This window comes from Pinus tabuliformis, chromosome X (genome assembly GCF_031772625.1).
Source record: "Pinus tabuliformis cultivar Carrire ecotype Pingquan chromosome X, CPIR1, whole genome shotgun sequence".
Lineage (NCBI taxonomy): Eukaryota > Viridiplantae > Streptophyta > Pinopsida > Pinales > Pinaceae > Pinus > Pinus tabuliformis.
In genome coordinates, this window is record NC_142308.1 from 1,104,834,762 (window position 1) to 1,104,846,698 (window position 11,937).

At 44.2% G+C, this 11,937-nt stretch overlaps 1 pseudogene; it reads left to right on the forward strand.

Moving 5' to 3' along the window:
- Positions 1-4,255, forward strand: part of LOC149143676 (uncharacterized) — a 44,302-nt pseudogene extending 40,047 nt beyond the window's left edge.
- Positions 4,256-11,937: the final 7,682 nt, after the last annotated feature.

Below are 11,937 nucleotides of genomic sequence, written 5' to 3' on the forward strand. Positions count from 1 at the left end.
TCATGGACACTCATGGAGGCACCACGAAAGGACATTACCCAGGGAGAGAAACCGCGTAGAAGATTCTACGCACAGGGTTGTGGTGGCCAACCCTTCATCAAGATTCAAAAGCATATTGTAAGGCGTGTAATGTATGTCAAAGAATAGGCAGGCCATCGTGGATGAATGAAATGCCTTTGAATCGACAAATAACGTTGCAACCCTTCGAAAAGTGGGTAATATATTTTGTAGGACCTATTCATCCCCAAGGAAAGACAAGCGCAAGGTACATTATCACTGTGATAGAGTACTTGACTCGTTGGGCAAAAGCGTAGCAGGTGAAGGATTGCACGGGTGTGACTGTCACGAAGTTTCTATTTGAGCATGTACTGATGTGATTTGGATGTACAAAGATCCTGATGAGTGATTGAGGTACGCACTTCTGGAATGAGACGATCAGCACACTAACGAAGGAATTTCAGGTGTATCACCAAAAGATCACACCTTATCACCCACAGGCTTACGGGATAGTGGAGGCATTCAACAAAGTGCTCAAAAACGCGCTGACCAAGGTATGTAATGCTCAGCGAAGTGATTGGGACCTATGCATACCTGCAGTATTATGGGCTTATCGGACGACGTGCAAGAAGTTAACGGGACAGACACCCTTTAGGCTAGTATACGGGGTTGAAGCAGTGATGCCTATGGAATACATCGTGCCTAGTCTACGCATAGCAGTGCTCACAGGTATAACGGATTGCATATCCCTGGAAGAGAGGCTCACACATTTGGATGAGCTTGAAGAAGAGCAATTTTTGGCTAGATTTTACCAGCAAGTCCAAAAGCAGTGTGCAAAAGCATGGCACGATGGACACATCAAGCTGTGCACATTCAAGGTAAACAATCTGGTTTTGTTGTATGATAGTAAGTTCAATAAATTCGTCGGAAAATTCAGGATGCACTGGTTAGGGCCGTATGTTATTAAGGAGATTAATGATGGTGGCGCGGTGCAATTGATTAAGTTGAATGGAGATCCCTTCCCAGGAAAGGTGAATGACAGTCGATTGAATCCATACATAAGTGACCCAGCCATCTAACTAGGCAATAGAAGCACAGTATTAGCGCCCCAGGTAGCTAAAAGGAAGCGCAGGACTATAAACTACACTACCTAGATTGGGGAGTTGCGTGATGTCAGGATTGCGTGAAGTAGCGAAGTGTCACAAGGTCAACGACAACGCAAAGGCAGTTGCGCTAGCACACAAGTCTGTTGGAAAGTGACCGTTAAAGTCACTATTCACAATTTGATGGTCGGTTTGAGGCCAAATGGAGTGGGCGGTAGGCATTTAAGGCGAAATTTATGGGTTAGATTCTTGAAAATCTGTTGCCAATCTAGCATTAATGGGCCGAATGTGGGGGGAACGGTCGAATTTGAATTCAAAAAGCCCTATAAATTACAAGTGGTTGTCTAGTGAAAAACACTTGGCATTTTAAAAATTTAGTTGTTGCACTATCAGCTGTGTATGGACCTTTCGAATTTTGAGGCTTTGAGAGCAAGTTCAGTGTTTGAGAGATTGTCGAAGGAGATGCAAGACCTCCTGACTAGAATGATGTCGACGCATGAGGAAGTCGCGCAGGAAATTGTGGTAGTAGAGGCCCCAGAGAGCACGAGAGTAATAGTTTAGGTCCCTAAATGACCCAGAACACCGAGACCTAAGAAGGATAAGCAGGCTACGATCCCGGTGTGCATCTCATAAAGAAACCCACAGAGGACCCAAGCTCACCTTGCAGGAAAATGGGAAGGCCATTAATTTGGAGGTCGACCAGGAATAATCTGAAGAAATCCTGGTGGATGAGGAGGATGTGGAAATGGAAGTTGAAACCTAGGGTGCGGATCCTATTACCCAGTTACCAGAATATGTTCCTTCATGCAAGGGTAAATCCAAGGTGTCGAAGGACATAGATGAGAGCAAGAGCTCCCTACAAACTTCGTTGCTCCCAAATGACATTGTTTTTGAGGGGCCGCTCTTAGGGCGAGTTCCTATCCTAAAGTTTGAAGATTGGGACCTCAGAGATCATAAGAAATTCCCGCATTTAGCAACTAAGCAGCTAATGCACTAGCATAATGACGTGATGGCTAGAACAATTAAATTGGAGCCGCGATGGCTCAAAGGTGTAGAGAAAGTCGGGTTGCTAAACCTTCTCTTGGTGCCGCATTACCACCGTGCCCCAGTGACCGTCTTCGTCATCAGGCAGCTGCTCTTCTTGGTGCATGATGGGTGTTTATGGTTGGAGGAGCCCATTCCCATCATAGACCACTTGATTCATCAGATCACATGGCTACCTTACTCAGGGGAGGATCTAGCCAATATATCATAAGGAAAAGGTGGCGAGTTGGGCCTCATGGAAGTGATGAAGAATAAGTTCAAGTTGGAGAAGAAGAAGTAAGGATATTCCATCTCCAGCATTAACAACCCTGCAGTCAAGGTTGCAACACAAATACCAGCAGGGAAAGTGATGCGGAAGTGCCACGCAATTGAGGTTCCCACGCCTATGATTGCACTGGCGGCCCAATGTGCTACAGGACTCTAGTTCAACTGGGAAAATTATCTATGCGGCGAGTTCCTTGCGAACTATCGCGAGGCACAAGAGCAAGGCAAGACATTTCACTACATATGACTCTTGTTGTCAATCGTACTGGTGGGATGGGAGCTACCCGAAGACAACCAATTCCCTTCAGTCATGTCGGACCTTCCAAAGGCAGTGAAGTACGCTTCGCTATGGGTGACCAAGGATGTGTAGTGAATAAAAGAAAGCAAGATCTTTTGGATCTTGATGGAGATGAGTATCTAAATGGGGATCAATCGCAAGTCGCGGTTGTCACCCATGGTATACCCCAGTTTGCAGAGCTTTGTGGAGGTCAAAGCAGATTTACACCATGTCTTTATTAGGGCGTGGAAGGACCCTATGAAGACATGGCATAACCTACCATATCTGGCGATTAATGATGTAATTTTTGTAGTCCTCGAGTCTTGGCCTCCAGAGTGGCACGCTCCAGCTGACTCTGTGTGGAAATGAACAAGTCCATTGCAGAGCACAAAACGGAAGAAACAAAGCTCTGAATGGCGCAGCTGGCGGAGAAGCACAAAAAAGAGGAAGTAGAGGCTAAGGCCCAGGCACCACGTGACGCCGCGAAATTGGTGGAACAATAGAAAACAGGAGGAGAAGATTGCGAAGGCCACAAGTCACCTTCGCCCAAAACTGAGGTAGAAATAGAGACAGAACAAGGTGGCGCGGACCCACAGAAAACATCCACCCAACTCAAGTGTCTGCGACCATGAGAGCAGGCAGTGCCACAAAAGAAAACCAAGGCATCAAATACATCATTCGACCCAATCACCCTCACTGAGGTGGATTTGTATAATATCGAAGAAACAGTGAGGGATGTTACCGTGGAGGCCCTCCAATAGTTCGAAGAGCAACAGTAGTTCGTATTGGGGGCTCTCTAGATAAAGCTGTAGGAGTTGCAGGTTCACACTCCACAGGCTGGCACGATGTCCACTAGCCTCACGATCGGCACTTCAGCTGCTGAGGAGATGTTGCGCACAAGGGTGACCAACATGATAGTGCTACCAAACAAGGCACTTACTACAGAGAATGAGGCTGACAGGCCCATGATCAACAGCTCGAAAGGGGTAGGATTGAATATGGTCATGCTCCCTCGAGAGACACTCTACCTCTTGCAGGATGGAGTCACCACAGAACTCATGGTCCGGGAGAGTCGCGCTCTGCAGGTGATGAGCGAGCAATGCATCAACATCAAGAAGTTGGGCCTGCAGTGCAACGAGGCATTAGAGTAGAATAAGCAAATAATGCAGGTAATGGAGGAAGCCTATCGAATGGTCCTGGAGTTGGACATTCAAGCAGAAGAACTGGTAGAGACGCGTGTCCGCAAGTTGGCCACAGGGGTGCATGACACTCTAGTAGAGATGGCCCAAGTTCAGTTCAAGTTGAACCTACAAATCACAGAATTGCAGTTGAGGGCTCAGCCTTCAACTCCGCTGGAAGTCAGGGAACAGCATACCACGTTGTTACAATAGCAATAGCGGCAGTTGATAGTGCAGTGGCAGACTACATGCAGCTTTTTGAACAGTTATTCAAGGTCCTAACCACCCTGCAAGAGGACCTAAATGTAGAGCACCTGGAGACAAAGGCGCGCAAGCTACAGCAAAAATATGACGAGGTCAAAGGGGCTGCGCAGATAGTTGCCCTTACATAGAGGCTCGCATGAACGCAGGAGGTAAAGGCTCTCAAGGAACAGGTGGATGTCACTTGGCATAAAGAAGTGGTCTTAAAATCGCACCTACAGCCATGGATAGATGAGGCTTATGCGATCACAACCTCCATTGAAGGAAATCTCACGCAACTGCAAGCAACTCAGCAGAAGATTTAGGGCAGTAGTTCAGCAGTAGTCACCGAGCAGCGAGTGGAAGAAGTCCAGCAGGCGGTCGCTCAATGCATTGTCGAGGTTGTGGTGATCCAAATGGAGCTAGAAGGTCTTTACACTAAGATCTCCACACCTGCAAAGTGACTCGAGGGCGAGTCACGATGTTTGTGTTGGGGGCCTGTTGGGCGCGGGATCCCCAAGGGCATTTTTGGGGCTTAAAGCCAATATTCTGGTCAAATTTTGTAAATCCAAGTGTAAAGACTTCGCATTTTGTGGTCATGGAGTGCATATATGTTAAAGAGTCATAGAGTTGTCCGCCCTTATTTTGGAAATGTAATATCAGCTGTAGAAGATCTACCCATGGTCCACGGACCATGGGATTGTATAAATAGAGCTAAGCTCTAAGTAGTTAGAGGTATGAATAAGATCAAACATGTATGAGAGATAGCTCTGAAGTAGAAGTCTAAGTTTGGGTTGTAGCATAGGTAGAGGCTCTACAACTGAGTGCACAAAGGCCTAGAAGTCCACAGCTGAGTGCGCGGACCCCTGCAGTTGAGTGCGTAGGGCGGTTCGAGTCTGTAATTGTTCATAATTATCAATAAAGAGAAGTATTCTACAATTTATGCATCCTTATTTCCTATTTATGCATCTATTTATGTTGGGTATGAATTTCACTTATAATTCTTATATGATGTGCGAATATATGTGATTGTGTAACGCAAGTAAGAACATCTATTTACACGAAGATAACTAAGATATGTTAATAAGACAAGTAAGATACTTAGCGTAGTTTGGGAGATATCATAGCTCGCTGCCCTAACAGCGCAAAAGTATATCAGCCCCTGGTTAGGGCTGCATGAAAGCCGATTGTATCATTTTGCGAAGGTACTGAAGGGTGGAACAGAGGGCTAAGAAACCTATGCGCAGGTAGGTATAGCCGAGATAGCCCAACATCAGAACCATCTCAAGGGTGCGGAAAATTGGTTCTAGCATCCCCCCATACTACTTCGGGTGAGACTTCATTCCGCACTCCGCTGGCTGATGCCAAAAGGGCCAGTAGTGTATGGATTTGTTTGGCTAACTAATGTTAAACCTAGGTCAGGCCCCCACAAGCCAACAACATCCAAACACGCATACTCAACATGATTGACCGACGGTGTAAGCAACAAGCGCGACACTTGTGATTGATCATTGGTCAAGTGTGATGATGCTTGAGCGATAGTGAATTTGACTCTGTGTCTGAGTGTGACGAATGTTTTCATAGTGAACAAAATGAGTACACATGAAGTGAAGACTTTGAGTATAACTAGAACATGGTCACCAGCATGACTTTGACATCAACATGAAAAAAATTGGGTGAAATGATCAAGAAATGTGGGTGTGAAGACTCACACAAGCTCACGGGGTGAACTCGAGTGTGTACAGTAATCAAGTGAAACCCTTAAGGGAGGCTCTGAAATTGGGTGCAAGCCAAAATTTTGGAGGGTGGTTGTAGCTGCTACAACACTTGGCAACACACTAGTAGAACTCCAACTTCTCTGTTTTGGTTCATTGATAGCACAGGGCCATGTTCTTTTAGGGAGTACTGAATCGATCGGAAGATTACTTTTGATTCCCCACTTACCCCATGGACATACATGGTTCATCTTTTTTCCAACTCAGTCAAACACAATCAAAATTTCAGCTTGATCACAATGTTTCGAATTTGGGAAGGGTACTTTAGTTCGCAAGTTGAAGATTTTCAGAGTATAAGTTTTCATCTCTGGTGTTGCTCCGCTACCAGCAAGCTTGGACAGTACCCCGGTGGAGTCACGCAGGAACACACACATTGCTCCACTTCCAGCAAGCTTGGTCAGTACCCTGGTGGAGTTGGATGCTTCACCTCTTTGCACAGGAAGCCTTTCTCTTCTTTTGACTTTCTATTTTTCAAGAGCACTTTGCATAGGCACTTATTTATTTTTGGGGTGGAAGAGGGATCCTGACTCATTGAGAGCAAAATAGGTTGTTCCTTCAGAGAAGCATGTAAGACCTCTGACATTGGCTTGCTCGTTTATATTTTACCCATCTCCATTTCTATTGGTTAGATGAGCTTGAACACACAGAGTAGAAGGTTGAGTACAAGCATGGGACTTCCCAGTGTGGACATAGGTTCATGGTTGGACAAAACTTCCCTCACAGATGGCTCATATTTTCCATCATGACTTCATCATCTGAGGATTATAACCAATCACAGAGAAGACTGACACAAAACTAGGCCAGTGTTGCAGTGTCACAAGTTTCTTCAAATCTCAGCCACATAATCTATTCAAAATCCATAACACAGTAGTTGGTAGCACTTCTTTCCGAAAACTAAAATAGTAAGGTATTAAGAAAACCAAATAAATTAAAACAAAAATAGTAAGAAAAGAAAACAAATTGAAAACAAAAACAAGCAAGCAAAGAAACCAAGTCAGAAAACAAACAAACATGCCAACCAGAAAGCAAAGACAAGTGAACAAGAAAACACTACTCCTACTCCTACATTAAACGGTCAGGGTTAAGCGAAATGAAATTTCCAGTGAAGCCACCGTAAGCGTACTTGACCTGCAGTCACAAAGATACGAGCGATTAAAATAAATAAAAAATAGTGTGCAACCGTAAATGAAAAAACTTGAAAAACTTGCATACGAGAGAGAAGATCTCACATATGGGTGGAAGAATGTGTCAGAACCACCCAATGCACACGCTTACCTCTTCCATGACTACCATTTTTCAATAAACCTCAGAGGCCTCTTGCGAGTGTGTGTCATTCTGCACCAAGTTTCTTAGCGAGTGCGAGGAAGGACTGAAGCTTGTTAACTGCAACACAACTCACGAAGTAAGATTTTTCCAGACATTCAGCGATTGGATCATAAAATTCATGATGGTTGTTTTGAAAGATTCGTGATCTTTGAGAAGACGGATTCTTGATTCAAGAGAGGAGATCACAATGGGAATCTGATACGAATGGATAGATCTAGTCATTCCCATTAATCATTTCAAGACAGTGAGGGCCTGCCATAGCCATCAACGCAGGCCGAGCTACCTCACTTGCTTGACAGAAATATAAGAATAAATATGTTACACAGTGAAAATCATAATTTGCAAAGAGACTGCCATTGGATGTAATGTTGGGAAAATGATAAACTGCATGACAACCACCCAAGGTAGAAGAAAAATCAGACCAGTCGATTGAGATGGCAGATTCCCAGTTTGACACGAACAAAGAAAATTTTTGAACAATCATGCGAACGCTCTGAATGAGGGAACCAAGTTTGTTGTCTGCTAGACATGATAGAACACCCACCTACAACTGGTGAAAAAGTGCACAAGCATCATGGTAATCACATAAATGTAGAAAGGATGCCAGCACTGTGAATGTGTGAAACCAGTTGGGGTGTGGTGAAATGAGAGTAACTTGATTCACGCGATAGGTTGTGTGCTCGTCATCACACAGGGAGATTGTTGGTGTGATGAGTGGGTAGATTTGACGTGCGAAATTTGCAAAAAGACCAAGGAGCTGATTACGAGAGAGAACATCTGATAAGTATGATTCCGGATAAAGATAGTCTTTGAGATTATCAAATTCAATGTCCCATGGTTGAATGAGGGATGGATAATCCCAACCTGAATCAAATGTAGGAGAGGTGCATGAAGACAAACATGTTGTAACGAACTCGTGGATTAGATCATTAGCGAAAATCTGAAATTTTGAAATATCACGCCCAGAATAGTAAATATTCTTTACACGTGGATCCACGTCGAGTGCAACCATGCAAATATATGGATTGTGCATGAGAAATGAGATAAGATTTGGTTTGGCGGGCTTACCAAAGTCGCAAGGTCCTGACATAACCATTAACAGACGTTGAAGTGCCTCGACTCCCTAGCACGTCTCGGAACTTTCCAAAATTGAAAAATTGGATTTTGAGATGTGAACTAGATCATGCATGGCTTGAGGATGGATGTTGTTACTGATTTCAAAACTTCTCTCAGGATGACAGCCATCTCTGTCACAGGCTTCATCAAAATTTTCAACAAGCTGACTTGATGAGTTGTCTTCATGCAACACACAAGATGATGACGAGTGGGAAGAGTCTTGTGTGTTGAGACTATTTTCATCATGGGAAACATCATTGACTTGTGTCGATCAAGGAGATAACTCATGGGATGAAGAAGCAAGAGAACGTGGAATATCTCCAACACATGTTGATGCATTGTGAATGATAGGACACACGGGCAAGTGAGGTGTAGAGGAAGCTTCAATATGGATGTCTGCTTTGATTGGTGTGTACTCCAGATATGAGTTAGAGTGTACATGAGATGACAATAGATCATATGATGTGCTTGGGCGTTCATCACAACATACAAAAGCATGGGAGTGATGACAGCCCAAGACTGGAGGTTTATCAAAAGAATTGATTGTGCATGATGTTTCACCAAGATTCGTGAATTGAGAATCGATCAAGAATGGAGGCTCAATGTTTTGAGAGGAATTGATTATGTCTTCATTGTCATTCTCCTTCGTTTGTATGATGAGACTGCCTTGCACATGACTACAACTTGAGCCAGTAGCTCGAGAATCAAGAGAGTGTGTGCAGCTAGCTTGCGAAGCAGATCGCTCCAACGAGTCATGGTGCAAGAATTCATGGCTTGTAGATGATGGAGGATGGCAGAGATGCAGATTAGACTCAAGACTTGGGTTATGAACGGTAATGTCCTCTTTTGGAATGGAGGGATGAGTTTTCGCCATAGGCTTTCTGCACCATTATGGAATTTCCTTTGCTGGGGTGGGAGACATCCGAGCAGATGGGTTGGGAACATGCTATGCAGATTTCTCAGCTTTGCAACCGCTTTGAGGGGGTACCTGCTGCGAAGATTTCTTAGATTTGTGATTACTATGAGGGGGTACTCTCTTCAAGACATGAGGTGTCTCGTGATATGCAAGAGTCGAGGAAGAAGGAAAATCAGGCGGTTCACCATTTCAGGAGATATGAACCAAGAGTTTCAGCTCTTGGCTCATGAATTCAAGGTCCACGAACTGTTTAGGAATTTTGTGACATAGGTGAAGGAAGAGGGTAGCAAATTCCTCAACTGATTCGCCAGGCTTCATTCTTAAACGAGAGATTCTTTCATAGACATTTTGGTGGTCACACTCATCAAAGGCTTGATGGAGCTCCTTGAGGAAAGTGAGAAGGGAATGGACAGAAGCAGGTGGCATGGCATGACACCACCGATTGGCACGACCTTCAAGGGTGAGGAATAAGAGTACACAAACAATCTCATCACTATCGATTTCATGAGATTCACATAAATGAAGAAAATAAAAAATGTGGTTAGTTATGGACGTTCTGTCCTCACCATTAAACTTTAACAAGGACAAGTGATTGAGAAGCTCATCGTGGATTGATAATTGATTGAGGGAGAAATGAGAGAAACACCCCAGGAGCATGAATTGTGTATTATTCATTGGGTAAGAGATTCAACCCAGATGTACGGGCTCATCTTGTCATTTGGCCCTCCTTCTAGCGCCAAAATGTTGACAGTGTTGGACCCACCAACATCAGGGGATCACCCCGATATGAAGTCCCAACTAGACCTCACACCATTTGGTGAGTGAGTCCCATCTAGTACGATGGCCTGGTTCCCATTATCTTAAATATTTGCCTCAACTCTTACTTGTCAGCACAGGAGAGTGGTCTACTTTGTCTTGCAAGAAGTGAGGTTCGCGTGGCTGGTGATTATAAGTGTCTCTTGTGTCAATGGTTCATTCACTGTAGAGGGAGAGGGTCTGAGTGAGTCCCAAGTCTATTGGGAGGAAGCCCCAACTCTGTTAGGAACACACAACACAACAGGACGTGCACAGCTTCTAGAAGAACAGTCCACACAGATGCGGCAGTCACAACACATAAGGGAAGATAACACATACAACACTCAGCAGATGAGTCGTGTGAGTGCAGCGATTGTTATAGCAAGTTTTATGTGAAATGTCTGTCTGATGTCCAAGAGGGTAGCCAACACGGTCGAGACAGCGTTAACAGCATATACAACACATTTTCATCAACATATATGTATTACAACAAGTGAATGAGTTCAAGTGTTAAACACAGGTTAAAGCAACATGCATTACAAGTGTTCAATATTAGTCTTACAACAGTTAAGATATATGTGTGAAAACATGATGTCCTATTAGTAGGCTTCTGAATTAAGAGAAAATTCCAAGACACATCGTTACACCATACATCACTAACCCCATGGGCAGGGCATTGGAGCCACTACTTACTCCTCAAAGAAAAGATTACAGACTCTCAAGGCTATGTGGCAGGAGATGACATGAAAATTCCTTTGCATGTACAAAGGAGGTGGTATTTATAGCCAAGGGTGAAACTAACCCTTGTGTTTGTTTGACCACCCTCATGATTGTTTGACTTCCTTGACTTTTTGACTTTACATGACTCTTCATACAAAAAGTGGGTCTCTTGAACTTCCACGTTACATTACATTGATTGGCAGTATGGCCCATAGTAGAGATGTGGACAACATGACTCATGACATGACTCGAAATGATAGTGTTGATACATTCATGTTGCTACTAGTGTGCATGTCGAGCTGCAGTGCCGATGGGTGATGGATGTCCTCATGGTGTGTCATAGCTTCACCTCTGCATGGCAAAGTGCGTAGAGTATTCGATGGTCATTGGTTTGCTTGACATTTCATTCACGCATTGCTACTTTCTTTTATGTTGGTAACCTTGATAGGTTCATCCGTTCGCGAAAAGTGCATGTTCGTTTGTCAGTCCATTCGTGAACACATCTTGCATGTTTTCTGGTTCATCCATCCGTGAACACATCTTTGCATGATCATCCGTTCGCAAGCACATCTCTTTGTATACATCGTCTGTTCATCCGTTGGTGAACCTATCCTTTTGCATGTGCTCTCTTTGTTCATCCCATCCGTCATCGTGCCATGTTTGTTTTTGTACCTATCTCTATAGTCACTCATGATGAGATGACATTAAATCCATAAACCTCCTAGTCTACCATAATGCATGATCATTTCAAATGCAGGTGACCAGGAGAAGTGACAAGGTTGCAAGACGGGATAGAGGCTTTGGGCACTGCTGATGAAAACTGTGCGGGAGTCACTAGATAGTGAAGATGAGTGATACAGATACAGTGACTATTTGCGAGGTTTGGCTCAGTTGGAGGAAAAAATTGTGGAGTTTTTGGGAGAAACAGTCTGGGCTGTGGGAAGGTTAGGCAGGCAAAATCTGTGTAGTCTCTGAAACGAGCGGGCAGCGGGAGCTTGGAAGCAAAAACTGTGGAATTCTTGAGGGGAACTACCAGTCAGCTATTGGGTCACTGGCAGAAAAAATTGCGCAATCCCTGATGGGAACTGGCAGTCAACTGTGAGGAGTTTGGCAGCAAAAACTACACAATTCTTGGAGGGAACTGGCAGTCAATTGCTGGAGCTTGGCAGCAAAAATTGCGCAATTC